We start from the raw sequence: 13,128 nt of genomic DNA on the forward strand, positions 1-13,128 counted from the left end.
TATTCTCTCCAACGAGTTACAATTTGGAATTTCGCCGTCTCCGGGGCGACTTCTGCGCGAAACGAGCGTAATTGTCGCACTTCCGCTTTTGTGACTTAATGCTTTGTTCTAGGTATGTTTAATGACCGCTTTTATTTCGTCTGTCCACAAAAGAATAATTTTCCTGGCGACCAAGTGAGTGGATGAGGGACCAAGGGAGGAACTGGAGGAGGAGGAGGAGGAGGAGGACTGGCGACCGAGTAGGTGGATGAGGGACCAGGGGAGGAACCTGAGGAGGAGGAGGAGGAGGAGGAGGAGGAGGGACCAAGGGAGGAACCTGAGGAGGAGGAGAAGGAGGACGGTCCAAGGGAGGAACCAGAGTTGGAGGATTAGGAGGAGGAGGGACCAAGGGAGGAGCCTGAGGAGGAAGAGGAGTTGGACGAGAACAAAAGGGATTAGACGGAAGAGCGCGAGAGAGAAGAGATGACGGCGAAAGAAGAAAGCTCATAATCTAATCCTAATTGTTTTCGTTCTCTTACAAGGGAGGACCCGTCAGGCAAGCTTGACAGACTCGACGTCGGGTAACTCTTATATAAATCCTTAAATGGCTTCATAATATCTAGATTAGATTTACGCATATTTTTTTTTTTTCTTCTTCTTCTTCTTTTTTTTTTGTTTTTTTTTTTTTTTTTTTTTTTTTTTTTTTTTCAGTTAACGTCGTGACGGCTAAATAAACTTATGGGAATCGTTCCACTGAGGTTCTCTGCCTCGTCACATCAGAAAGTGCCTAGTGGACATTAATAACCATCTCGTAATTAGTCATTAACTTACCTCTAAAATACTGCTGTTGACGAGGGGAAGAAAATGACAGTCCATAGAGGCTTGTCTTGGTCCATGCTGCCTATATACATAATTGTCTCCTAGAAAGACGAATAAAATATTGTTTTAATACAAAACATTACACTATTCAAATTACGGAATACGCAATAGATATACAAATCAAAATCCAGCATGCAAATACGCACATACAATACAGGAATAACAAAATAATAGATAAACCATTCCATTATGTAATAAAGCAAACCTTATGATAAAGACAATGGCTGCATTAAGAACACATTACTAAGGATAAATGGAAAAAAATTCACTAATTATTGTTAATGCAAGTTCCTTTGTCACCCACACTAAGGAAGGGAGAAAGTTATCACAACAAAGAAACACTATTAACTCTGGCTTAAAATACTGATTGGTACAATGTCAATTTCTTTATATTTAGCAATGAAATCTCACTGCTTACTCATTGAAGAAATTATTATAGTAAATAAAAAAAAATTCTATGATGAAATAGAAGTTAGTGGAGTAAAAATAACTGAATTTACAAAATATAAAGTAGAATTTGAACCTGAATTAAATACTTCTCTGTCCATCCTAAAATCTTTCATTCATTGATTGTAACGTATATCATTTATGTTATTATACTTTGTCTGGTTTCGTGTCTATGACATATTTACTACAAAAAAAAAAATTATATATACAATTTAGGCCAAAGGCCAAGCTCTGGGACCTATGAGGGCATTCAGCGCTGAAAGGGAAATTGACAGTAAAAGGTTGTGAAAGGTGAAACAGGAGGAAAATCTCGCAGTTGCACTATGAAACAACTGTCAGAGAAGGTGGAAAATCAGATGGAAGAAAACGAATATGAACGGAGGTACTGTAAAAGGAATGACAGATTGCTGTCAGGGGTCGAAAGGGACGCTGCGATGACCCTTAAGTAATGCCTACCGTGCACCTCACGGCAATGAAATTATTTTTTATTTTATCAAACCCGAGTTTATACCACTTGGTAATAGGTGACTTTCACATGAACGTATGAATAGTTTTAAAGTCTCGTGGGTCCGGATTTCTGTAATCAAACATGATCGAGTTAAATCAAATCTCTTCAATCAAAAAACAATTACTCTTATTAGAGTGAATGTTATTTGATCTATGCCATCATTGGCAAGATCACTGCAATAGCCATTATTAATATTAATATAAATATTTCATAGAAATGACTGCGGTCGATCATCAAAATAATTAATTGGTGCTTTGATCACTTTCTCTGCTTCAAAACCGACTTTAGATAATGAGATTACCCGGTGAGTTTATCACTATCAATTTTCAAAAGCCTAATTCTGAATCATTTTCTTTACATTTAAGAACTCTCTCTCTCTCTCTCTCTCTCTGAGAGATACAGTCTGTTCACATTCTTTGACAAAGACTTGAGCAGAGGCTGCCAAGCTTATACAATATGTATTTCCAAACTTCTTCATAAGAAGAAATATGGTGTTCTATCAGCATTTAATTTTGTTGTAAAGCCTTTTCCTGGCATTTGACAGATTGGAAGCCTCATGATGAATATCTAACTTGAATATTTAAAGTAATGCAGTCTTTCTTCGTGAAATCAAGTTAACTCTCTCTCTACATATATATTATATATATATATATATATATATATATATATATATATATATATATATATATATATAATGTTTTTTGTAACTGGCTTTATGATATATATATATATATATATATATATATATATATATATATATATATATATATATATATATATATGAATTAATGTTTTTTGTAACTGGGTTCATGATGATATATATATATATATATATATATATATATATATATATATATATATATATATATATAACATAAAGCCGTCACACAAAAAAAAAAAAAAAAAAAAAAAACAAAAAAAAAAAAACATTAATTCCGTCACGGTAATACAGCACTTACTGAAAACGTAAATCCGTAAATCCCCCGCGGGAATCATCATATGAATTCCAGTCAGTCAGCAAATGGAGATTTTGAAAAAGTCGGACGGCAAGAACGGTAGCGTATTAGTCCCACATTCTCCGCTACCCTTATTTTTCCCTCTAGGAACTTAGTAGGAATTCACTTTTCTAAAATCCAGAAGTCCGTTGAAAGGAAGACATCATTATATTTCTTTCCATAATTCTGTTATGGAACTTACGCCTCAGGGGAACAGGGATGGTTACTACCATCCCCCCCCCCCACCCCCCCCTCCCCCACCACCCTGTATCTCGCTCTCTCCATTTACGAGTACATTCTATGACCTTAGAGTCGGTATTATCATCCTCACTGCTATTACTAAAATTGTAGTTGTTGCTAGATAAGCTCTTGTCATAATTTTTTCAATTATTATTAATATAATGGTAACATTTGCTTATGTATAGTTGCAAAATGATGTATATATCAACAATTATACCTAAATAAGGTCTTAGAGGAGGTCTTAATTAAAAAGCCAAAAACACGAAATTTCATTCCTACCGTCACCTAGAACAAACTTCATATGAAAAACTACTTTATTTTTTAATAATTTCATGTCTCTCATTTTGATGATAAGGATACGACAAAAAAAAAATAATAAAATAAAAAAAGGTCTCTTTGTTTCCAAGACATGGGGCCTTTGCATTTTGTCTTTCTTTGTTCAACTTCCATTTTCATAATCTCTGAACCTTAGGTTTTTCTTCTTTCTCGAATGAAATGTATGATTTTTGTTTTACACGAGGTGGCCGGTCTATTCCCGGTTACGCAATCACAACTTAGTTGTTGTTGTATGGAACCAGTGGTTATTCAGCAACGGGACCAACGGCTTTACGTGACTTCCAAACCACGTCGAGAGTGAACTTCTATCACCAGAAATACACATTTCTAACCCCTCAGTGGAATGGCCGAGAATCGAACCCGTGACCACCGAGGTGCGACGCTAGTACTATACCAACCACGCCGCTGAGGCGCTCACTCACAACTTAGGTCCAAGTTGTTTGCTCTGTGATCCTGAAAGATGTCCAGAATGGTTTTGACATCCTAACACAGACGGCACTGGCCTAACACGCCCTTTGGTACTCTGTCAGACCAAGACAGGTGCAACACTTACACTTAAAGTAAGAGAGAGAGAGAGAGAGAGAGAGAGAGAGAGAGAGAGAGAGAATGTTCTCAGCCAGTGTCATCGTTTTTAAATAGTGAAGGCAACCCAACAGAGACCACAGGTACCAGGTACCTAATCCATAACTTAAGAGACTGAAGCATACTAGATTATGACTGAATCAACCAAAGCCGTTCGACTTGCTCTTTTCAAAAGTTGTAAGGAATACACTACACATGGATCTTATACGCAATTTTATTTTAAAAAATGGTTAATATAATATAGCCAAGAATTCCTGGGTTTTTTGGCAGTTTTCGATTATCGTAATTCTTTGAAATTCTCTCTCTCTTTCTTAAGAACTAGAAGATGCTTCGAAATCAACTTTACTCAAGGAGTTGCTTTCATAATTAACATGAAACATAACTCATATGCAAGAACAATTAAACAGGATCGATTGGTTAATCTACATTTTCCTTTCCATTTCCTAAATGTTCAGCGCAATTGCAACAGACATACTAACGGGAATAAAAACATTAACTTCAGTGAGTAGACCTCACTGCTACTACTAGCACTGGCAGATACACCAAAACCATTAGGGAATGTATCTTATCGTGAATACATTACAGGACAAGGTTGACTAATGGATCTCTGAAAGGATCTCCTAAACACCATTGTAAATGCAACCAAAATCTCTGATGGGAAAATGTAATTCCAATGATTCCCATTATTACGGTGTCCTACACCGAGAGTAAAATTTCTCGTTTTTTTTATTTTCTCTATTTATTTATTTATTTATTTATTTTTGCTAATGTACCTTCGACTAAGTGAATATGCGTGTATGTACATTATATAAACAAAATGTGTATATATATAAATTTATAGATATATATATATATATATATATATATATATATATATATATATATATATATCTAACACTAAAGGCCCGTACGGGTTCTGTTTTGATATGCACGAAGCACCTGGGTCATGAAGAGCCTGGCTTGAGCGTTTCCCGGACTCTGCTGAGATTGTAATTGCTGTGTGCCATGGGTGCATTCACCCTGAAATACATCGCTCCCTTTGGCTAAGACGGGGACGCCACACGAAACCCGATCTCGTGGAAAGAATACATAGCCTTAGAAGATATGTAACGTCACAGCAGAATGCATTTGTGAAATGAGTAATCGACTTATTTTGGATGTATGTCACCTGTAGTGTTTTCTCCTCGTTTTTGCAATAAAAAGGGGATTGAAACTTTTTTTTTTTTTTTTAATTCAAGTTGGCCAAGAAGTTTCCAGTAAATACAGTATTAACACACACACACACACACACACACACACACACACACACACACACACATATATATATATATATATATATATATATATATATATATATATATATATATATATATATCATGTATATCCGCAGGGAAAGACACGTCATGACTGTCTAGTGTCCGAGGAAAGTATCCCGTAAGGATCTTTAAAACCTTTCCTTTTTTCAGTGCCAGCATAGCTAGGTTTATGTGTCACCCTCCTTTATGGTAGAACTTCAAGAAAGGCAGTAGATACTATGATTCAAAATGAAGATTAAGATCTAAGACAATAGTCCCAAACATAGATATAAAAGCTTTTATATCTGTGGTCCCAAACGGCACGACGAGCCAAGTAGACGGCTGAAATTATGTCAGTGTATAGGCGCCATCAAGACTAGAGCAAGTCCAAAGAGTAACCACGCCAACACAGCATTCTTTATCAGTGTTCAAGAAGATGACTCAGAAAAGCTTTTGAATTCAAGGAACAGGACAGTTTTTCTAAATGAACAGTTTGAAGTAATAGACCCCCAGAATATAACGCCATGAAAACTATAGTAGCAAGCCGAATACGGAGAACACCTGAATTAAAGACAGCACTGGGAAGGAAAACGATTGGGCCAAAGTGGATGAGGTGATAAAAATCCAGAACAATTCCCACACCATGAAAATCAAGTTTGAAACACCGAAGATGGCAAAGACAACCATAGAAGGAGGATTATTTATACTTTTTATAGCCTACCAATACATTCCAAGTCAACACATTGCAGAGGATATATTTGTAAATTTGTTATTTTGCTACAAATGCTACTGTTATGAGCATCTGTAGTACAAGGAATGCTCTAAAGATAATAACTATAAAATATGTTATCGGTGTTCATTACATGATCAACATATAGAGATTGTAAAGAAAATTATATATATATATATATATATATATATATATATATATATAAATATATAATACACACATATATATGTGTAATGTATATATATATATATATATATATATATATATATATATGTTTAACTGCAGTCAACAACAGAACTTTAGCAGCGAAATGCCCAGTGAGAAAGGACCAGATAAAAAGAAAAATTTGAGATCAAAGCGAGAAGACATGCAACATCCACTACAAACACTATACAAGTTACGCCAAAGTTACAGCCACTAATGCAGGAAATTGCCAGGCTAATGCAAATAACGTCCAAAATAATATAAGTGTTATGCAAGAGACAAGAATCACGATAATAAAAAATTTAGTAATAAATCTGGGGCTTCATATTATATAATACAAATGAAAAGCTACCTTCTGTTTTCAACAGTTGCCAGTTAAATGTTGAATTAGTTTTATTCGGAAAATTTCATAAAGAAGATTTTCGTGATATATAAATGCCTTTCTTGTTCTACAAATGCTTTTCACGTGTTGGTGGAAATGATTCTAAATTATACACATTTCCTTCCGAGTTAATGGAAATGTCAAGGGAAATACTTTAAATGTGTATTTGAGTTGCAGGTCTTCTACTCTTGTCGGTGGCCTCGGCTTCTCCTTCACATTACCGATAACGTAATTTTTTTTTATCATACCACTTTTGTGTAGTTGATCTGTTAAATAAAATACTAAAGGCTTCTTTTAACAAATGTAGCCTAATACGGTCCCTAGTAATATACAGTGTGGCAGTCTGTTTTACAAAAATATTTATGTAAGCAAGCCACTCTCGGCCAACCGAACGCGGGAATATTTACGTTGGACGTTCCTCCTCCTCCTCGAGTATTCTACCAAACACAATTCGTTGTGTACAAGCAATTTTAAGAAATTTCTTCGTCTTTGTCTGGTTATATGAATGAGCATTTGTGTCAAAAGCAACAGGGACAATGTAGATGGTCTTGGTTTTGTTAAATTACCGTTCTCAAATTAGCCTTGTCAGTTGGCAGACTGGCCTGTGTTAGGCTTAGGCCTACCACGCAGATACTTCCATGGCTTAGGTGACTATTAGATTTACTTGGTTTTGTTGGTATATAGGCTACGCGAATATTTGTTTTAAAGTAACGAGAAATATACCATTTATGTCTTAGTAATTAAAACAGACTTTACCTAATTAAAACAGACTTTACTAGACTTGGTAGCCTGTTAGCAGCCTAACCTAGGTATAAATGTACCCAACTCTAAAGTTTAGAAAGGTTAGCACTGAGCCATTGTTAAATGACTATCAAAATACAACTTACTGCGGACTTTCTACATGGACTTCTTACGTAATAATGGGTGCGTTTGCAGGAAACTTGTTAATTCAAAGACATTAACTGCATTGTACTTGAAAGGACTTTAATTGTAATTATCCCAGATGCTCATGTCTGAAGTCCCATACGCTTACAGCGTTCAGCAGTTGAAAACCTCAGTTGGCTAAAGATGTAAGTGGACTTACCTGCATCTCATAATATTAAAACATGGTTTGGATTGGCTATAATGGCAGTCTGGTACAGTACAGATTTGCCATGTATAATGTACACAAATTTTTATTAAACTTTACTGTTTATTGGCCTGTGTATGCTGTACTTTACTTTTTATAATCAAATGATAATTCACCTGTATTTCCATGCACTGCATATTTAATGTATTAGTGAAAACTTGTACATTAATAGAACTTTTTAATACATTATAAAATGGTCCCATTTTCATTAAACTAGATATTTGTAGTACTCAATTATTTTCATTTAGATTTACCCTTACTTAAAAAAAAAAGTAGTTAATATACTTAATAAAAGTAGTAAATATAAGTTTCTCTTGTATGCACCAGCATCAGAGATGCCAAATTTCCAAAATAATCCTATACCCTTAAGAAAATGTAAACTGGAAACTAAGCTGTTTGTTTTTATTTCATAAAATGATAAAAAATAATTTCAAAATTGAAAATTAATTTTAAAAAATATTTTACCAAGCTGAAGTTGATACACAAGTTAGCTTAGGTTAGACACAAGGTAGCCTAGGTTAGGCATTAAGGCTATATGTAACTCTGGTCCTGATGTACAATATGAATTTTTTATTAGACTATCTTGCATTACAAAAGGTCATATGGTAAGTTACTCAAAATACAGTATAGCAGCTTGGCTATTTAATCATTACAAGTTATGTAGGTGTGATGGTATGGTATCATATTTGATGTTCATTTTCATATTTACTAAATGAATTCCCCAAAGATGACTTAATGAAGGATTTGTGCTATTTGGAAGCAAATAAAACAGTGACACAGATTGAATAAGTATGGTATACTACTCAAGGAGAGTGTGCCAAATGCCTTACCTCCCTTAATGAGAAGTAGGAGCACTTACCTGAGGCTGGTATGTATATTGTTCCACCAAGAGGACATCAGTAGTTGAATACAGTTGGTGTGCCACTTAGATGCAGAGCCTTCATGGAGATGTGTGAGCAATTCTTTCTCCAGCTGAAAGTGAAGGAACACATTAGAGTTAAGTTCTAAATGGCCTTTACATAACTCGGGTGAACATCACATGAATGAGATTCCTGACACCAGGAGATGGACAGGAGTTCTTATTATACTGCAAAAAAAAAAAAAATGCATATGGATATCATAACGTCATATTAGGCCAGTCCCTATAAAAATATGTGAGTGGGTTTGTTGATAGCTTCACTTACTGTAGATATTTATGCACTACTGAACACTGGACAACAATGCTACCTTGGTTTCATATGGTGTTAGCTCTTTTACAACAAAGTTTGAGTATCCACAACTTATGGTTGGTGATACAGAAAATAACTTATACAATTTATTAAGGAGACTGTTGCCAAGATGTTTTAAATCAATTATTATCGTATCAGAATAAACTGAATGAACAGGAGTCTGGAATTATAAGGCTTTAGTAAAGATGATTTCCACCTTAAGTACTCAAAGCAGTGTAGTAATGTAGAAGACTTCATGGAGGACTCTGTAGTGAACTAAAGTAGATCTAGCATTTATTAAGGCAACACAAAAAAGTTGGTAAAGATAGGTAGCTTTGAGCCAATCTTCATCCTTTTCTCAGCTCACCTCCATTGGCTTTGATGGGATAGTAACTTGTCGGATTCAATACATTCTCATCATGTTGATATTCAAAATAATCACTAATGCTCTTAGTTCTGAATGTTTCTATTGGCAATTTTATTCTCCAGTATTTCAAAATTCACAAAAATATCAAGATTCAGTGCCTGCAACTTGTATAAACTCATACCATTGTATACTGCAGACTTATACCACATTGTGATTCTGGGGTTTCTGGATGAGGATAAGATGATTCAACATAACAGATGAATACAGTAATGGGGAAAGTGACATACATGCACATTATGACAGGGGGCAAAGCAGACTCGTTTGATGAATTTCTTTCGCCAAAGCGATATACTTTTAATTATGTTTCAGATAAGATGCTGGATCCCAAACCAAATCTTCCCCTGTCAGATACTCAACCACTCACCAATAGCAGAATATTCATGGAGCTTGCTGTGGTAAGTGACAAAAAAATATTTTATTATTTATTTTTACCATGTGTATGTGCATGTCATCCTCTTTCCATTGGTGTGTATTTTTTTACACTTTTGATGACCACCCTTAGAGTAGCTACGATGCCTTTATTTTTGTTTGTGACTTGTTTCGAATGACTGTTACTCTCCACCATTAAGCATTTCATACAGAACGAAAACGCATCAAACAACCAGTACTGTTCGGGCTTGGTTTTAATTGTTTTGATCGAATGCCATAATAGAAATCCTCCCTTTTTCTGCCAAAAACTGATAACAGTTTTGTCGGAAGTGCTAAAAATCAGCAATCAATTATCGTGAATGGAAACGCCAGACAGAATATTGCCAAATGGAAAATAATTCGCAAAAAAAAAACAATGCACCGTTGTTTTCGTGGAATCCACTTTGAATCTGACGGACAATCTTTCGGTTCATCCTCATTTTCCAAGCATTTTTTTATTTGCATTAAACACTTTTAACAATTGGATGTCGATTTGAAAAGCATTTTGATTAAGTTCATCCATCACAGGTCAGTCATGTCAATTCATCAGCTGATTTTTTTTTCTCTCTATCACTTTTCGTTCAAGTTATAATTTTCAACGTTATTTTTCTACAGCAAAGCAAAAAAACTGATAGTTACCCTAAATAAATAACTTATTTCACTATGCATTCCCAACACTTTCTACATCATTTCAGTCTATTCTTCAACTTTTCACACAGCTGCTTCAGAACAAGCATGTAATCCATACATTTCCTCTTCTGTCTAAACCTAAGCACTTTCCTCCCCAATCATTGTTAGCCTTCTTACCCATTAAGTAAAAATCCTGCTTTTCATGACTTCCCTACTTTACAAATGTGGCTGTGAGTGTAATAAAAGCAACTGAAAAGGAGCAGAGAGAAGTATATAGAGGCAAAATGATTGCATTGTGGGCTATGATTAAAGATGCAGGGGGAAACTGAGCTGACTGATAAGTATTATGTACGATTTGTGGGTGAGATTCTAAGAGCAGCAAGGAGGGTTTTGTGTGTACAAGAGGGTAGGGAGAGGGAATAGAGACAGTAAGTGATGGAAGGAGGACATAAAACGATTTTTGAGATGGAAAAAGTTTATTTGAGGTGGTGTTGCATGACAGAAGGGAAGACCATAGGTAGACATACAGAAGAATGGATACGGTAGTCAGGAAAATGTGAGAGTAAAAGGAGAGTAATAAAAAACAAAGTAAATGGAAGAATGTGGAATATGCTGTTTGAAGTGAATGCCGTCCTAGGTAGATAGTGTGGTAATGTGAAGAGTTGTGCGTATATTGCAAATGATAGAAGAGAACATAATTATGATAATCTTGCTGTGTTGGTATATATATAAAATTGTGGAAGTTTTACTGCTTGTGGGTTTCATTCACAATTCGGAAAAATTAAAGGCATGAAAGTGGCAGTACTGGACTGCAGAACTGTCTTTTCTCAAGAGCCTTCCCTTGTTAGGGGAAACTGGTTGATTTGGAAAAAGTAGTTTCTTGTGTGCGTATATGTATTGAATAACAAAGCACAGTTAAAGGTATGAATGAAAGCAGAAAAAAATATAGTCAGATGGAGAGAGAGAGAGAGAGAGAGAGAGATTACTTATTTAAGGGTTTCATTTATTAATCAACGAATCCAACTCCGCATCTTAATGAGATTAGATCCGAATTGAATTGGTTTTTTTTGAGAGCCCGTCACAGAATTTGGAAAGAGGAATCATAAAGGATGCAGGACAGAGGCCTCACGTCATCATATTGGAGGCATTCCGACTCATAACATCTTTAGTCTTCTTTACCTTCAGCTTCTCCCATTTCTATATGGGGTCACTGTTTCTAATAAGTCTTCTCCATCTTTAGTAAAACATATCAAATTGAAATGTGTTATTCGATAAAAAAAATTAAAATGTTGCAACGGTTCCTAAGAGTATATAGCACATTACTTTTCTGTTACATACTACTACCATGTAGTAATTATTTTCCCATATTACATGTTACCATGAAATACGCAATTCTACATGAATTAACAATCTTGCATGAATCAACTGCGATCTCTATTCCAAAAGGTGGTATTTATATCAGATCTCTGAAAACATCCATACAAAACAACGTTTATGTTAATCTTGCCATTATAAAGCGAACAGTTACTCTAAGGAAGAAACTTCCCAGATAAAAATATTCTTCGCAGGATTTTTTTGGTGACTTTATCATTATTGACAGGGGAAATTCAAGGAGACAGTCGATAGGCCTAATTTGCATAACAGTTGTATAACTGAAATTATGATCCGAATGAGCTGAGCGTTATATTTTGAAGTTAAATGTACTTTCGACAAACTTCAAACTTTATTTTTTTTACAATCGGTATTTAAACTTTTTTTTTTTACAGTCGGTAGTGAATTACTGCTTAAAATTTTCTTTTACCAACTAGCCAACTGTGTATGCTTTAATCGGTAAACCACTAGACCTATAACGCCCCCCCACAAAATTGTAAGTCAGTAGGCCTCTGTAAATTTGTTATTCATATATAGACATCCGTCAGTAGGCATAGCGTGAAGAAAATGATTGCATTATGGTTAACCTCTATATGTAAGAATAGACAAAGTACATAGTAACTGTGATGAATTTATTGAGTTGTAAATGTAGTCCATTCGTTAATAGAACTAGCGTGATTCAGTTTTCATTAATTCATATACATTCGTGAATAGGCCTAACGTGTAGAAAATTATTGCTTTATGGGTCAACTCTATATGTAAGAATAAGACAAAGTACATAGTAACTATAGTGAGTTTATTGAGTTGTAAATAAACCTTCAATAGGCCTAGCGTGAAAAACTTTTATTAATTCATAAATGTACATTCGTGAATAGGCCTAGCGTGTAGAAAATCACACTATTTTCATGCATGATTTATAATAAGTAAGAAACAGTCATATATTCCACATAATTTTTTATCCTGGTGGAGAAGCAACCACCCTCCTGAAGAACACCATACTACACAACATGTCAAGTTGGCCTCCGAGGCACCTCAATCATTTTTTGAATCGTGATAAAAGCAAACCTGATATCATTAGATAGTCAACCGTTGAGCAATATACGGTGCATCGGCATGTGTATGGGGAGAGATTTTCAAATAAGAGGTGGGATGGAAAGAACGAGGAATAAGTTTCGTAAGTTTCTCTACGGACAATAATCAATCTTCGTCTTCTGGAGTCAACTTGCATACTGAAGTCACTTACTGAAGTAACTCTGAACGGACTAGTGGAAAGTACTTAACGAGTTTATCGTGGCCATTACCAACCCGTGCGATGACACCCTCCTCAAAAAAAATTGAACGGTTATGTTCCCTGTTATTATATAAATACATGAATATA

At 35.1% G+C, this 13,128-nt stretch overlaps 1 long non-coding RNA gene across 1 annotated transcript; it reads right to left on the minus strand.

The window, feature by feature from the left end:
* Nucleotides 1–723: 723 nt before the first annotated feature.
* On the minus strand, nt 724–12,898 carry LOC135207179 (uncharacterized). Its single transcript, XR_010312918.1, has 3 exons — nt 12,816–12,898; nt 8,566–8,678; nt 724–899 (listed from the first exon to the last, which is right to left on the minus strand). It is a non-coding gene; the product is annotated as an uncharacterized LOC135207179 (long non-coding RNA).
* Nucleotides 12,899–13,128: the final 230 nt, after the last annotated feature.

Source organism: Macrobrachium nipponense, chromosome 32 (assembly GCF_015104395.2).
Source record: "Macrobrachium nipponense isolate FS-2020 chromosome 32, ASM1510439v2, whole genome shotgun sequence".
Lineage (NCBI taxonomy): Eukaryota > Metazoa > Arthropoda > Malacostraca > Decapoda > Palaemonidae > Macrobrachium > Macrobrachium nipponense.